The 16,594-nt window shown below is 38.3% G+C and overlaps 1 long non-coding RNA gene across 5 annotated transcripts in view; it reads left to right on the top strand.

Annotated features, from left to right (window-relative positions):
* The first annotated feature begins 1,114 nt into the window (after window positions 1–1,114).
* The window catches only part of LOC121937200, a 35,423-nt gene continuing 19,943 nt past the window's right edge, over window positions 1,115–16,594 (top strand). For 2 of the 5 annotated variants that reach the window (XR_006105085.1, XR_006105086.1), the window contains exons 1-2: window positions 1,115–1,235; window positions 2,780–2,931. This is a non-coding gene — a long non-coding RNA (uncharacterized LOC121937200). Of the gene's footprint in view, window positions 1,236–2,779; window positions 2,932–5,540; window positions 5,969–11,041; window positions 11,093–15,038; window positions 16,312–16,594 lie in introns of those variants that run through there. The other 3 variants (XR_006105087.1, XR_006105088.1, XR_006105089.1) reach the window with 3 other exon arrangements.

Here is a 16,594-nt window from a genome sequence, read left to right as displayed (position 1 = left end):
ATTTTATGATTTATTTTTAATTATTAAAAAGTATTTGTTAAATAAGTACAAATTTGATGTTTTATACAAACATCAAATTTATAACATCAAACATCACAACATCAGCAGTATCTGGTACAATATATTCTAACTCATTCCTAATATCCTTATATTTTCCCCAGGGTATTAATACATTGATTGTGCCTTCTTAAATCTTCTTCATACATTTCTTCCAATCACCCCTTGTTCTCACCTCTCTCCATCTCTCTCTTTTCCCAATTCTCACTCATCTTACATTCCATCTCAATCCTCACTCTTAATTTTATCTACCTCCCCATTCCTCCTTTCACCATTCTACAAATCATCCCCTTTTCACACATTCTTATTTACTCAAACCTTCTAAGCACATCCCTAAATATTCTTACCCTTCCATTCATATAAATATTGCTTTCCTCACTTGCCGTCTCTGGTTCATTCTCTATTTTTAAATGACTTCCTAAAACCATAACAGGAAACTAATGCTCCATCTACATCATTTTCTCCAATCCTTTATACCTTGCTTTTCACTTGTATCATACTTTTCCCACCACTTTTGATGGGAAACATATAGTTGCCAATAGACTCCACTTCTTTAAAACTCTCAGGAGACTTTGGATGTCAACTATTTGTCTTCAAACCCTGTACTTAGTTTATCCATCAGTTTCACTATAAAAGGCACTGAAACATTTGTTAATGAATTTGAACTGGAAACCCCCATGGAGGTTTCATTCATTGTTAGACTGTCAGACAATTCTACTTGAGACAAATTCTTCCTTCAGAAAAAGATTTAGAGTATTCAACAAGGGAAAACAGAGACTGAAAAGATTACAAAAATTTCTCTGGAGATAAGTGGTGGCAGCAAGGGACGAGGGGAATATTTGTCCCATGTCCCTGATTAGCGGACAGAGGAAAAAGCATTGAACATTAACTACACCTAACAGCAAGATATTATGAGTCCAAACCCATAAAAGGATCCATCTAGTGGGCATTTTTCTGTAAGGGAGAAATCTATACTTCTGTTTAGTTGTTAATAAATTACTTTTAGTAACCTGAACTGTACACGTCACAAAAAGTCAGATCCTTTCTTTCCTTTCCTCACATTTGGAATTTCATCCTAAAACACCAATCTGATGCCATTTTCCTTAATTGCTTCAAATCCTACCTTATCATCAAATAATGAAAATGTGCAGCTGTCCAAAAGATAAGCTGTCCAAAAGGTAGGTTTCTTGTGTTATCTCCATGCCCTTGTATAATTTAGCCTGAAATTGAAACAACTGTGTATGTTGTTCATTTTCCCCTGTATGTCACACCACTTGAAGAGCTGTAACAGCCCTCTGACTGTAGATTTCCTTTCCAAGAGAAGCGAGGCTGATTCCATCTATGCTGAATTTCCAGTTGCTGGTCATACCTGTTAACTTCTTGATTTTATAACTGCCTCGTGCTGTTTAAAGGAAGTTTAATGTCAGATCTATTTTAATATATGTAGATTTGGAGACTAGTTAGCAGAAAAACACTTTACAAATATTTTTAATAAGTAGGCAGATCAATGTAAATCAAACAACATTACAGCCAAATCTCTTCCAGAATCCAATACAAGAACAATTTGGCTTTAGTTAGGAATTTTCTTTTCCCTGATTCAGTGTTTTCCTTTTAAACCTCCCTTTTCACTGTTCAGTAAACCTCAAGTTGACATTCACTCTCTTCTGCTTTGGCCAGTGCTAGTTAATGCAGAAAAAGTCAGTGTATAAGCAAAAAGTTCCCAAAGACACATAAACATCTGTTCATGTGTGTCTTACAGTTTTGGACATTTTTATGTTGATATACTGTTGATGCAATCCATAAATGCAGTCCTAAATTTCAGGTGCTTAGGGTTTGTCAGTTCAGTTCAGTTCACTCCCAGCTTTAATGTTCAGCTTACTGTATTTATGCAAAGAGATGAGCCTAAAGACATTTTCATGTTGCTGGAAATATTATCCCCTCTCTGCTGTACTGTAAATAGAGCGTTGAGAGTGAACACAGCAGTAAACTGGAAGTTAGAGGTGCTAACTCTAACAAATCAATGCTGGGAAGGAGAAATTTCCCTTTTCCCACAAACGAGGACCAGCCTGACTAGGCTGGAATAAAATGCTGGTTTAGAAGTTGGAATCAAAATGCTTTTCACAGATATTGTAGATATTGTCCATACAATATGTAAATATGTAAATATGTGTGTGTTTGATACGAAAGCCAAAACTCTTGTCCCTTTCAATACTTCATGGAGAAATCGGTGAAAGAAGGAAAGCATAGAGACTAGGACTGGACTGAGCAAAGTGGGGCCCACTCCCATCAATCTACCTATTATGGCCAGTGATGTCGAATGCTGGGAACTGCAGTCCAACAAAATATGCAATGGTGTACTTTGAATGCTTTTGGCCTAGACCAATAAGGAAATGTTGTAGAAGAGCAGTAAGATAACGTATGAGGAGGTGGGTGGGATAGATATTATTCTTTAAACATGCAACCATGGATGATCATTCCATAATTTTTATGGCCTGGCTAATAAATGTATAAACGAAGATGAATCATCATTGCCTGCTAATTATTAAACTTGTACTATACCAGTCCTTTTGGTAAAGAAAACTGACACTCAACACAATAAAAGCAAAATACTTTAAAAAAAAATCTTTACTCTTTCTTCAACAGGCATTGTTTACACTGTTCCTCATTTCCTTCATCTTTTAACTTCACAATCTGACATTTTATCTATCCTTTATTCTCTCAGTTTTGAAAATACAGCAAAATAAAATCCACAAAGAAGACCATGTACCTTCAAGGAAACATGACAGCACAAAGTAGTCCATGGGTCTGATTAGATGACTGACTATTCATATGAAAACAAAAAGAAGCAGAGGAACCCCAAAGCAATGCTGAAAGGTACAAACAAAATCCTTTGAAGATAACATTTAATATCAAGTATGAGCTGGCAGTTTTGGTGATGAATTGTAAAATGGAGGAAAAGAAATTGTGGGCTCATTCCCACTTGAAGTTTAAATCAATTCCTTGCTCTGTGTTGGAAATCAATCCCAAAAGGTCCTTGTTCCCACTACTATTTCCTTACTCCAGTGTAAGCAGGATTTTTTTGGGCATGATTGTCATCCCCATTAGTTCGTGCTGCTTCAAAAATAAATATCAGTCATCATGGCAGGAGGAGTGTGTTGAGGGTGTGTGTATGGCGCGTTACAGATGCGCCGAAGGGGCGTACTAGGGTTAAGAAGGGGCGTAGTAGGGTTGAGAAGGGGCGTCCCTTCTGGACGCCCCTTAACCCTATTACAGACTGAGTCTGTAACAAATGCCAGCACTCGTCCACATGGGTGCCGCCATTTTGACGTTGTGGACTCTTTGTGTCCACACGTCGCACAGAGGAAGCGACGTCATGAGTGCACGACTAGTGCCTCGCGATGCCACTTCCGGGCCGCAGAAAGAAGCGCCATTTCAGCACTTCTTTCTTGCTGCGTCTGGGAACCGCACAGTTTGGCTGCTGTGGTTCCCGGATGCAGCAACCGGCAGCGGCGCGAGACCGCTCGTTTTGGGCAGTCTGTAACGTGCCTATGTGTCTGCAGGGGAGCTTGGAGGCAAGCAAGGGAGCCGGTGAGGAACATCCCCCCTCAGACACATAAACACACACACACACCCTCAACACACACTCAGGTGCACAAAACAAAACAGACCCCTGCCATGTTTGGATTGCCTGGATGGCCATTTTGCCTGAATGAGATTTTAAAGTTGGGTGATTATGTTTTTTCCTGACAGGGTGGAGCTACCAGCGTAGCTGTTTCTTTTCTTTTCTTTTGTTTTTTTTTAATTATTGATATAAATATCTACTACACAATATATAATATACACATACACCTAACTAAACAAAGATACAACATCATTAACTAACTAATTCATGAAACTAACATCATTACAAATAACTAAAAAGGGGGATTCTTCCTTAAAAGACAGATGAGAGAGAATTTGAGAACTATTTTAAATATACTGGAATACTATGAAAATCACTGTGATAAGAAATTAGGACTAGTATTTGTAGACCTTGAGAAGGCATTTGATTCAATAAACTGGACACTAATTTTTGAATTAATTGACAAAATGAAATTTGGCACTAAATTTAATACATGGATAAAAGAAATTTACAGGAACCAATCAGCTGAGATATACATAAATGGGATGAAGACAAAGAGTTTTCCAATAAAAAGAGGCACGAGACAAGGATGTCCTCTGTCTCCTCTGCTGTTAGTATTAGTAATAAATATTAGTAATAAAATCTTAATCAAAAGAATGAAAGAAGGCAAAGAAATAGAAGGATTAAAATTAAAAAGCAAAGCTATAAAATTAGAGCCTTTGCGGATGATCTGGCTATAATTTTGGATGAACCAATTAAAAGTACAGAAAAATTGATGCTAATTATAGAAGAATTTGGCAACATTTCAGGATGCAAAATAAAGAAAGAAAAATCAGCGATCTTAACAGAAAAATCTTTCAACAGCAGAGGAGACAGAGATAACTATAAAATTAGGAATTAAGACCCAAAAACAGTGAAATATTTAGGGATCAACTTAATCAATAAAAATATAAATATCTATGACAAAAACGAAAAAAAGTATGGGGCAAAACAAAAAAAGAACTGGCGAAATGGAAGAGACTAAAACTTTCGCTGTTAGGCAGAATCGCCAAAATTAAGATAATTCTCCAGAAAATTTTATTTTTATATCAAATGACCCCAATACTAATCCCAAAAAGGGTCTTTAAATTATGGTATAATGAAATATCTTAGTTCATATGGGAAGGGGGAAAAAATGAGGATTCAATTTAAAATCATGAAAGATACAAAAGAAAGAGGGGACTTCAGTTGCCGGGACCAGAGGATATAGTCTGGGATAGTTCAATATAGAACTTTGTATTATGTATTCTGTGTTTTACAGTATTACTGCAGTGTGGTTACTACATATAAATATACAACCATTGCATATATGTTAGAGTTGTGGTTTTATTCCTTTGGTACCTTCTTGTGATATAGTTCATTATATTGTCACTTTATATTCTTTCTATTTTTTCTGTGTCTGTTGTGAAGCCCTCCTATTATGTGTTCTCTGCAATGGACCAAGGCATAGTGCAGGAATAGGAAAAGAAGTGGAGTAAGACTACAGAACAGGAAAAGAACAGTTCAGCACAGCACTGCTTACTGTATGATCTAACTGTCCACTCTGTTTTGCCCCATGGAGTAGGGCAAACATGTGAAAAGATCCAAGCGCTCATCAGCCTAACACCTACTTTGGTTCTAAGAGAGAGCTTTGAACTCACATCTTTAGTATTAAACCCCTACACTCTCTGTGCCATATCATACACACCTTTAATGTAAAAGCTTCTAAAACACATCTTTGCAAATAATGTCTCTTGTAACCATAACCTGCTGATGTTCAGGTGAGTGCATGAAGACTTGTGACGTCTTTTGAAATATTCACAGTTTCTTCCTGCCATTGCAGGTCAGGAGAATAAGGAGAAAGCCCCTTGAGTGGTCTCTTTTTTTTAAAAGAAAGAAATTCCTTAGGTTCTCAATTTTTGAAGTTACCAGACTATTCAGTGCACAAAATGCTTTAGGTTCACTAAAGCAAAGGAGAGCTTGTCAAACATTTCGCCAACTATAGACACCACTCTAGTCATCTCATCCAGGAAAAAAGGCACATCAGAGGACTTTTGAAGAAACTTCATTCACCAATTTTTATATTGATAGACGAACATAAGGCAACAACCAAATCCATTCTTTGATTTTCCTGAAGAACAGATAAAACATATAATTTCATAAAGATGAAATAGAGTTACTTTTTTTTTTGTATTTAAAACATTTTGCTTTGTTTCTTCTTCAAATACAAAATGAAGTGGGGGGGGAGATCTCTCTCTCTCTCTCTGTTTATTATATATCAATATATAAAATATAAAAATTTATATATATATATATTGACATATATATATGTCTCATATGTGTTCCATTCATTATAAATGAAATTTGTTTGATTTTGTTTTGTTTTGATTTTTTGCTAATTTTCTCCCAGTCTAGAACAGAAAGAAAGTATGTGATATTTCTTTTTGCAACACATGGCACAACCACATTCATGCATGATCTCAAAAAGTACTTTTTGAATTCAAATGTTTTAATACTTCATTAGTTTAATTCTATTTTAATGCTTACTTTTATGATATTCTGTTAAATTGTAAGCTGCTTAGAGTCCCAATTTTGGGGTAAAAACAGCATATAAATTATTATTATTATTATTATTATTATTATGAAATTTGCAAATTTTGTCAAATTCTAATTCTAAAGAAGAACAGAAATATTTTTTCTCCTAACCCTATATCTATGTATATGGAATATGGTTGTCACTGAGCTAGCTCTTGTTCTCCAATGACTCCATTAGATTCTAAGGCTTAGAACATGGTTGGGAATCATGTGGTCCACAAACCCTGGAGCCCAACAGAGGAAAAGAAATCCTTGCAATTTGTTTGACTACCTTCCATCTTTGCTGCAGTTCTTTAGTTAAAGAAGGAAGATGAAGGAAGTTATTATTATTCTTTTTATCTCTAGCAATCCACAGTGGGGATGAAAAGCAGTCCCTGCAGCTTGGTCACCTCCTTCCTTTCTCTCCTATGGTCATTTAATGACTGTAGCAGTGCACAGTCACAAAGCAAGCAAGAGAGAGACAGTGATTGGCAACTTCTGGGAGGAGATTTTAGACAGTAGTTTCACAGGTCCTGCAAAGAGGTTTGGGACAGAGTGCTTTGTGCTCCCTGAGTAATAAGAGTTACATGCCCATATGTCACTAACAGGATACAGACCATAGTGCTTTCCTTTTCTGAGCCAGAAATGATCTTCCTATTTCATCCAAATGGGTTTGGTGTTGCTCCAAAAGGGTCCTAGGTTTGGAGGGTCCTAAGTTTGGAAAATCCATGGCAAATTTTAATCTGAACTGTAACAGATGTATCCAAGAGACTGAACCCTCTTCCCCAATAAGTTCATCACTATGGATAACTGCTTCATAGTTTGGATAACTCCTTCAGAGTACAGTGGATTCACCGCCATAGAAGTCACCAGCTGTCACTGCTTTCTGTGCTAATTGATCGTGCCTTTTCCCCAGTCCTTAGTAGATATGCCAAGAACTGGATCATGGATCTCTTGCATTCAAAGCATTTATTGCTGTGCACTATATCAGTATAGTCCCTTTTATTTATTCAGTTTTTCTTGTATTGAAGAAACTAAGGCTCTATTTATTTTGGGCTAAGTTAGCCAAAGTACGGGTCTCATAAATAGTGCCTCTATACTGCAAGGAGCAAATGCTGCTAAGTATATCAACACTGTACTTTGGAGTAGTAATACAAATGCATTACATTTTCCCTAATAACATTTTCTGGTACCTTCCAACATTTCTGATCTTTTTTTCTTTCTTTCTTTGGCTTCCCGGGAGGGAAATGAACCTATGAGAAAAAACAGTGTCTTAGCAGCATTTCACAGTTATTCAAAATTATGGATTCTTACTGTCTATCAGATGCTAAATCAGTACACACTGGCTGTACAATGATTGCCAATTGAGCAGCAAACCTCTTTAAAGTGGCTTGGGTTTCTTCACAACAAACTGTTCAATCTATTTAATGCCAGCACTGCATTAACCAAGATGTAGAGCAGTTTTCTATTTACTGTAATGCTAGAAGCATTATATTGCTTCCTCGTGAACTCTATCTAAATTAGCACCCACCTCTGCTGTTACACTTCAAGGAAAGAAACATTTACTTCCTCTTCAGCCTTTTGAAAATACAAAAAGAGTGAGCCAGAATATAAATAACAAACATCAAGGGCATGTTTGAAGAATATTTTAAGTTTCACTTGCTGAATTGAAGAGAAAAAAACAGAAACAAATAAGATTGCAAACATGATTTTATTCTTCAAAGAAATTGGCTTTTTATGGTGATTGTCACCAGCTTTCTCTTTGGACCACAAATAAAATCTTGAGAATAGAACCACACTGAAGAGTAGAGACTTTGGCAATCAAGAAGACTGCTGATAACAGAATCTCTATTGGGAAACAGAACTGTGGTGAGTTTATAGAGAAAACAAAATGTACATAGCTAGCTGCTTCTTGTCACCAAGGTTTGGGAACACACTACAGTTCATTATGTTTTACAAATCATATCCTCTGGATATGTAAATATATGGATGGGGGGACGTTTCAGAATAAAGAATTTGTTTTGTGGTCAAGCAAGACCACTTTCAAGCACAGCAATGAATATAACAGCATCACGCACAATGTAACCTACTGGCAGAAGTGAAAACAAGGACTCATCCTGATGCCACGAGGATGGGTTCCCTGTTGTGTTGGTCACAAATGAGAGGCTGGCTCTGGTGGTAGCACTCAATACTGTAAGACAGTGGTTCCCAATCTTCCTAATGCCGCAACCCTTTAATACAGTTCCACATGTTGTGGTGACCCAAACCCATGAAATTATTTTCGTTGCTACTTCATAACTTTAATTAAATAGGTGCTTTCCAATGGTCTTAGGTGACCCCCATGAAAGGGTCATTTGACCCCCAAAGGGGTCCCGACCCACAGGTTGGGAACCACTGCTGTAAGAGGAAATCCCTGGGATCACTCATAATTCCCTTTCCAGTCTTGCAAGATTGGCCAGTCTTGTGAGACTGGAGGCAGGGCTTGCTGGGCCACCCAGAGCATGAGGAAGATGCGTGGCTCAGAATGCTTTACTTTGGGCCTTGACACTTGTCCTCCTCCCTGGGGGGCTCCGGGGCTGGAGGGGTAAGGAGGGGCCAGGGGTGAAGTGCGGGGTGGAGCCTGAGGGGTTGGTGTGGGCACACTGTGGCCTCAGGCCCCGAGGAGAGACAAGGAGCATCGCAGGTATGTTGTGGAGGCAGCGGAGGAGGGCCGTGGATTACGGACTTATCAGTGTATGGTCACAGCTCTTGGGTGGGAGGGGGTGGACATGCTGAGCACCATGTGCATGCAGGCAGTGGGGGGGGCGCTAGGCTTTCTGCAGCCCTATGCTGGGGGTGCAAGGGAAGAGTTACTGGGGGTTTCTTGCCATCTTTCACTGATGCATGCTGTCCAGAGCAAGCCTGGGGTGGCCTCACTGGCCCTGGGGGGCGGGGTGTCAGGGGGAAGGTGCCTAGTCCTTGCCGCAGCCTCCAGAAATGCCATCCTGCTTGGGGGTGGGGTGAGGGAGGAGGTGAGTCCACGGCTTCTGCCAAGCAGAGCCTCCAACTCTGCTCATCCCTCACTTGCTTGAGATTGTAACTGATCCTTCATCCTGATGGGTTGACATATCTGCATCAACATCCTATGTCAAATCCTGTTCTAAAGCAACAAGATGCCCAAAATATTTTTAGTGATAGTTGATTTAATTATCCTTTTGATCCCTTACCCTACTTTGGCTTATTAGGAGCCCTGGTGGCGCAGTGGTTAAATGCCTGTACTGCAGCCATTCACTCAAAACCACAAGGTTGCGAGTTCAAGACCAGCAAAAGGGCCCAAGCTCGACTCAGGCTTGCATCCTTCCGAGGTCGCTAAAATGAGTACCCAGACTGTTGGGGGCAAATTAGCTTACTTGCTGTTCACCGCTATGATCTTTGGAATAGCGGTATATAAATAAAACAAATAAAACAAATAGATTGCTTGCCTTTTTCCAGGCCTTGTAATCTGGCTAACATTAACTGTGTCATATCAGCCTCCTCCTTGTCTGAGGAAGACAAAGCCACAGGAGAGGAATATTTGGGAAAGGGCTTTGTAGCTGGACCTTTACCTTTCAGGGTACCCTTGCCTTCTTAGGAGCCATAACTTTTAAAATGTCCTAGTCCAGTCTCAAACCGCTATTCCCAGTTACAATCATTAGAATATAAACATCTAGAACATCTAGACAACATACATCATAACCAGAAGTGAAGCATTTTATCTTAAAGATCTCCTATAAGAGGTCGGTAGGATAAGCCTGCCAGAAGAACAAAATTACTGTTGTTGTTGCTGCTATTGTTAGATCAATCTGAGTGTATAAACCTCTTTTACCTCAAGCAATTATTAGCCTTATGATACAATACTGATAGATCAATTTTAATTAGCCAAACTAAACAATCAACTTAAAGCTCCCCTCCAAAACTGTTTTAATTAGGCACTAAACCACAGAGATTAAACAATACTGCCAATTCTGTAAATTGAAGCTAACTAGCCTTGGAGATCTTTAAACAGAGGCTGGATGGCCATCTGTTGGAGATGCTTTGATTGTGAGTTCCTGCATGGCAGGAATTGGACTGGAGGCCCTTGTGGTCTCTTCCAACTCTATGATTCTATGAAAACCTCTAATTAAAAGTCATGGATCACTCACTCCTAACAGAAGTTTATTAAAGCCGGCTGGATTGTATGAATTGACTATAGTAGGCTAGTCCAAGAGGCTACCAAAAGTGCCTAACAATCTAGCACCCCAAATTGATCTCACTGACCAAAGAGGGGATGAGATGGCTCTGGAGTCCTGCAGCACTCTATAAGGCCATTGGAACTGATGCAAGAGTAATTAAAGGCTCACAAGAACCACAGCTCACATAAGCCAGCTCCCCAATGGGCCCTGCTTAGGCAACTTAAAAGGCAGGTAAACACAATTTAAAGAGTATTGATAATGAAAAACCCCCCAACCCCAATAGCAGGATACCCCAACATGCAGCAGAAACCAGGTCCTTTATCAAGCCTCCCTCCCCCACAACATCCTAAATAGCAAATTAATAAAATAAAGAATTATAGATCACAAGGGCCATCCAGTCCAACCCCGTCATGTTCCTCCTAATATTGAGGTGGAATCTCTTTTCCTGGAGCTTGCATCCACAGTTCCTGGTCCTAGTCTCTGGAGCAGCAGAAAACAAGCTTGCTCCCTCCTCAATATGACATCCCTTCAAATATTGAAACAGGTCTATCATATCACCTCTTAACCTTCTCTTCTCCAGGCTAAACATCCCCAGCTCCCTAAGGCGTTCCTCATAGGACATGGTTTCCAGACGCTCCAGTTTCTCAATGTCCTTTCTGAATTGTGGTGCTGTCCTACTTTGGTCACATCATGACCACTGGAAAAAGCAATAATGCTAGCAAAGGTGGATAGAAGTAGAAAGAGAGGAAGGCTGCATGAAAGATGGATGGACTCTGTTAAAAAGGTTACAGGTATGAATTTGCAGGAAATAAGCAGAGCAGTGGTGGATGGAGAGTATTGACAATGTCTCATCCACAGGATCACTACGGGTTGAGATTGTCTCATGGGTGATTAACAGTAAAATATGATGTCATCTTAAATTGTTCATGTTCCTCCCCCCCCCCATCTTCACTCCTCCTTCTGCTGAGTCTAAAGCTGCTCTTGTATGATATTTTCTGTGTACAAGTGAACAAATAGAGTGATAGAAAGCAGTCTTGCCTTATCCCTATGCTAATTGGGAAACATTCTGTTTATCAATATTCTGTTCTAACAGTAGGCTCTTATCCGAAGTGCAGATTCCTCATCATACCTCAGCCTTGTATTACCTCCCAGGGAAACCTCAAATCTTGTTGAGCTTCCAAAATGCAAACTTATCTTTTGTTCCACCTAGCCTTTGCAATGTATTGTTTTATAATGTATTTGATGCGTTTGATGTTTTATTTTAATTTTTTATGCTTTTATGGATTTTTACAATGTATTGATGTCATATTTGTTTTGACGGATTGCTTTCTTTTTGTAATGGCATATGCTACACAAATAAACGTATTTACTTACTTTGCTAAACAAACAAACAAAAAGCGAAAAGAAAAAAATCACTTTGAAATGTTTAAAATCAGCTTTCAAACAATGCTTTTTTGTACTTTCATGCATATTGTTTTGTGGAGCCTTGATTGGTAGAAAGGTTAATAACAAAAACATTATATAAATAAACAAATATAGAATCATAGAATTGTAGAGTTAGAAGAGACCACAAGGGCCATCCAGTCCAACCCCCTGCCATGCAGGAAATCCAAATCAAAGCATCCCTGACTGATGGTCATCCAGCCTCTGCTTAAAGACCTCCAAAAAAGGAGACTCCACTACACTCCAAGGGACTTTGTTCCACTGCCGAACAGCCCTTACTGTCAGGAAGTTCTTCCTAATGTCGAGGTGGAATCTCTTTTCCTGCAGCTTGCATCTATTGTTCTGGGTCCTAGTCTCTGGAGCAGCAGAAAACAAGCTTGCTCCTTCCTCATTATGACATCCCTTCAAATATTTAAACAGGGCTATCATATCACCTCTTAACCTTCTTTTCTCCAGGCTAAATGTGTTTTAAAATGCAGGCCGTAGAAGTGTTACTACCTTGAGTTCCCCCAGCTTTCAGACTATAACTCTAGTGCATTTTATACATTTGCATCGTTCATTTATTATGCAGATAAGCATGTCATTAACACTGTTGTGTTAAAGCTAAATTCGATTATACCACCTAAGCACTGAGATTTTTGCTTGTTGATATATTTATAAATGAAAGACGTGAATGTTAATCAGCAAAATTGTGTCATTACCACTGGCTTCTGAAACAGTTTAGTTTATGACTAGTTTAAATATATTAACATTTAGAATCAAAGATCTCCTCAGAAAAGAATGCACCTCCTGCTGTGGCCTCCCTAGACACTTATTGCTGTGATTTTATATTCATTCACCTCAAGAGTTCTCTGCTCAAAAGGATGAGGATAGGCAGTTTTGTGCAACCCCCATCAGTCAACCCCTCCCTTCCTCATTCTATTAGATTTTCTTTGCATTCCTCTTTGGAAAGTCATTACTCTCCATTTGTTTATAGCATGATCACAGTGCGTTACTTCTTTCACTGGAGTGATGTTTCTTCTAATTAAATAATATAACTAAACTAAGCTTCTTTGCAAAAATGATGAGTGAATTATCAGGCAACTGCATGTGTAATATGTCCCAGCTAAGGATCCATTATAGAATTTAAGTGAGTGGAAAATTTCAATCGCTGTTTTAAACAAAACAAAAATACTTTCCCCATTTGAGGCTACAAAGTGACTCATACTAAAACATCCTCCTGTTGTCCCCACACATTTCTATGTCACTGTTCTGTTTTGCAGGACGTTGAAAGCATATTATGAAAAGATTGCAATACACACACAGAGAGGGACACAGCAAACAGATGAGCCAATATTTAAAAGGAGCATGCTGAAGGAAATAATAGATTCACTAAGGCAACTAATCAGTTTTATCTCCAGTCTATTAAAGACAGAGAAAATTTCAGAAACGAAATACAGTACTAAAGTTTACAAAATAAAATAGCATATGGAACCAAGTAATAAGAACCCAAATTACTACATTACACTTAAATCTTTTATGTCATTGTAATAGACTCACTCAATAGTTTCACTAGTACTGAAGTTAGCAATACAGTCAAGGCACTGTTCCCAATCTCATCTCCTTTCAAATGCCACCTTAAAACGAGAGAAGTGGGAGACATTCATCTGGTTTGCACTTCCCAAACCAACACACAAACTGAAATGCTTTACTTGCATTTCTCTTTTCCAACAATGTGCTTTGAGGGGGGGGGGGTGCTATGCATGTTGGCAAAAATAATGCATACACTTGTGTACAAAAACGTGTACAAATTTCCATCTTTGTCTTTAAATCGCAACTGAGTCTGAGATAAGATTAAATGAACTTAAATCTGGAAAACCTGGAGACTGCAATCATATACATTTTGAAGCCAGGAAAAATGCTTAGCAAATATTTCAAAGTCGGTTCTATCTATAATAAAGTTCATCATCCATTACTATTCTTGTCTGTTCTGTAAAATACTTTTAAAGTAAATATTATGAAACAGTATATATCACAGTACAGAACTGTGTTTCCATCTAATTATGCCTGAATTTTACAACAAGCAAACATGACTGTCAGCAGTAGTTTCATTAACTGCATGGGCAAAATAATATATATCTGCACACTCTTAGTAATGAGAAGCTCAGCAGAAGGGATCATATCACAAAAGCAATAGCAGAAGATTACTATTAAAGTACTATTAAAGTACTTTGTTGCTGCTGTGTGCCTCCAAGTCATTCCTGCTTATGACAACACTAAAGCAAACCTATCATGGGGTTTTCTTGGCAAGATTTGTTCAGAGGAGATTTGCCATTACCTTCCACTGAGGCTGAGGGGCTGTGACTTGTCCAGGGTCACGCAGTGGATTTCCATGGCCATGATGGTGGTTAAACCCTGCTCTCCAGAATCTCAGTCCAATACTCAAACCACTGCACCACATTGGCTTCCCTATTAAAATACACAAAATCCTTTATAACCTGCATGCCATCTTCTCTTAAACTAAGGGGATAGGCTTACATTTCTTGTTTAGATTCAGATCACTGGCACCTTCAAGGCATTTCTTTATATACAGTGATCTCACCATTTTGGAGGAACCTCAGACAGACTTTATGAGCAGTTTGGTGTAGCAGTTTGAGCGCTGGACATTGCCTCTGGAGACCAGGGTTTGGAGCACTGATCAGCCATGGAAATCCAATGGGTGGCTTTGGACAAGAATTGACAATACCGCACTAGACTGTTATAATGCCATTCTTCCACTTTTACTGCCACAGCTGCCTCCTGTAGAATCCTGGGATTTTCAATTTAGGGAAGGGAATTTAGAATTCTCAGCCAGAGAGATCTTAGAGTTCACTAAACTGCAAACCCCAGAATGCCACAGGATGCAGCCAGAGCAGTAAAAGTGGAAGCATAGCATTATAACAGTCTAGTGTGGTATTGTCTCTCAGAGGGAGAATAAGGCGAACTCCCTCTAAAGAGATCTTGCCAAGAATACCTTGTCATACATCATCTTAGGGTCGTCATAAGTTGGAAACAACTTGGTTACTCAGCAACAAGAAGACAGATAAAGGTTTTCTGACTTTTCACTACTGAACTCTGGGTTTTTGGACTAAAGGGTTCCTGTTTTCTCTCCTCAGTAAGAGCAAACAGTGCATGTTCAATAATCTGCTTTCATTCAGAAGGCTGTCAGCAGAGACTCAAGGACTGTTCCAGAGGGTAACAGGACTGATCTGCTTTTAAATATTACAGCCATTGAAGTGGAACATAGAACACTGTGGTAAGAACTATGAGCTTCATCACACAGACTTGTTCTTCAAATAATATATTTCGATTAAAAATAAACTGTATTGTATTCTTAAATATATTTTAATAGAATTATTGAGACGTACAAAGAAAAATAATTTTTGGGAATTGTTTGTTGTTGTTTGTGTTTGTATGCAGGAGAAATGCTAATGCAGCCATGAACAGCAGGTCCACTGTTTCATTTGAATGAATCCTACCTAACTATTATTACACATGCAACTTAAGAATGGGGGGAATACTATTAGTGTACCATTGCTGCATTGGTGCAACAGTGCCCCTTTGTTGGTTGTTGCATTAAAAAAAAACTAGAGGGAAGAGAAGAATCTACATCTTTAAACAAAACCACAAAGAATTTAAATATAGAAGAGTGATGGTGGAGGGAGAGACAGAAATAGAAAGAGTATTCATAAACAGTCACTAAAAAGTATTAGACAAATTAAATGATCTTTCAAAGGTTTCATTGTACAAGAAGAATCCAGCATAGAAAAATCAGAATGATGTGCTGTCTTAGAAATGATGCATCTAAAACCATGGAAACTGGAAGCAATTCAAAACTAAATTGATCCCTTTCTATGCAAGGAAATTAAAAATAATAATCACAACTCTGGTAAGGGGGAAAAAAGGAAACAAACCAACCAGTGTACACAGCTTCCTACCACACAAAGTGCAAAGGAAAACTGACAACATGAAGACAAGATATGGCAAATTGACCCAATAAGTCATTTAAAAGAATGGCAAAATATATAATACTACCACCATTCTCAATATCTCCAGCTCTCCTTAATATAAAACAAATAAGCAAACAAAACAAAGGTTGGGTAGTGATTTTAACATTTCATTCCTAACCAAAATAAATGCTTCTTGTAATACATTCTGGTTATGGGGACAGTAAAACCATTTGGGAGACAGAATGCAGATATTAATATATTTACCTGTGGTATGCTAGAGAGAAAGAGTGTGTGTGTGTGTGTGTGTGTGTGTTAATGTCAGTTAGAGAATGAAGATAGGTATAAACCATGGTTCTCCATCACTTACTCAAACGTAGACTATTGCAAATAGCTTGGATCAGGCCCCTTGATTCAGATCAGGACTATAGGGGTAGCAAAGTCTCAATAGTATCATGCCCTTTACAGATTTTTTAAAAGTCAACATCAGGGCTAAAAACTTGATAATCCTTTCTGTTTATGGGGAATGTTGTGAGCCGCCCTGATCGGAGGAAGGGCGGCATATAAATAAAAATTTTATTATTATTTATTATTATTTATTATTATACCTTCCTGTTCAGTCCTGTCCCTTTAGGCTCCCATCCCTAAGTTCACTTCCTCAGATGCATTTGGAAATAATAATAATAATAATAATAATAATAATAATAATAATAATAATAATAATA

Source organism: Sceloporus undulatus, chromosome 7 (genome assembly GCF_019175285.1).
Source record: "Sceloporus undulatus isolate JIND9_A2432 ecotype Alabama chromosome 7, SceUnd_v1.1, whole genome shotgun sequence".
In the NCBI taxonomy this organism is placed as follows: domain Eukaryota; kingdom Metazoa; phylum Chordata; class Lepidosauria; order Squamata; family Phrynosomatidae; genus Sceloporus; species Sceloporus undulatus.
This window is presented reverse-complemented; position numbering and strand designations above follow the sequence as displayed.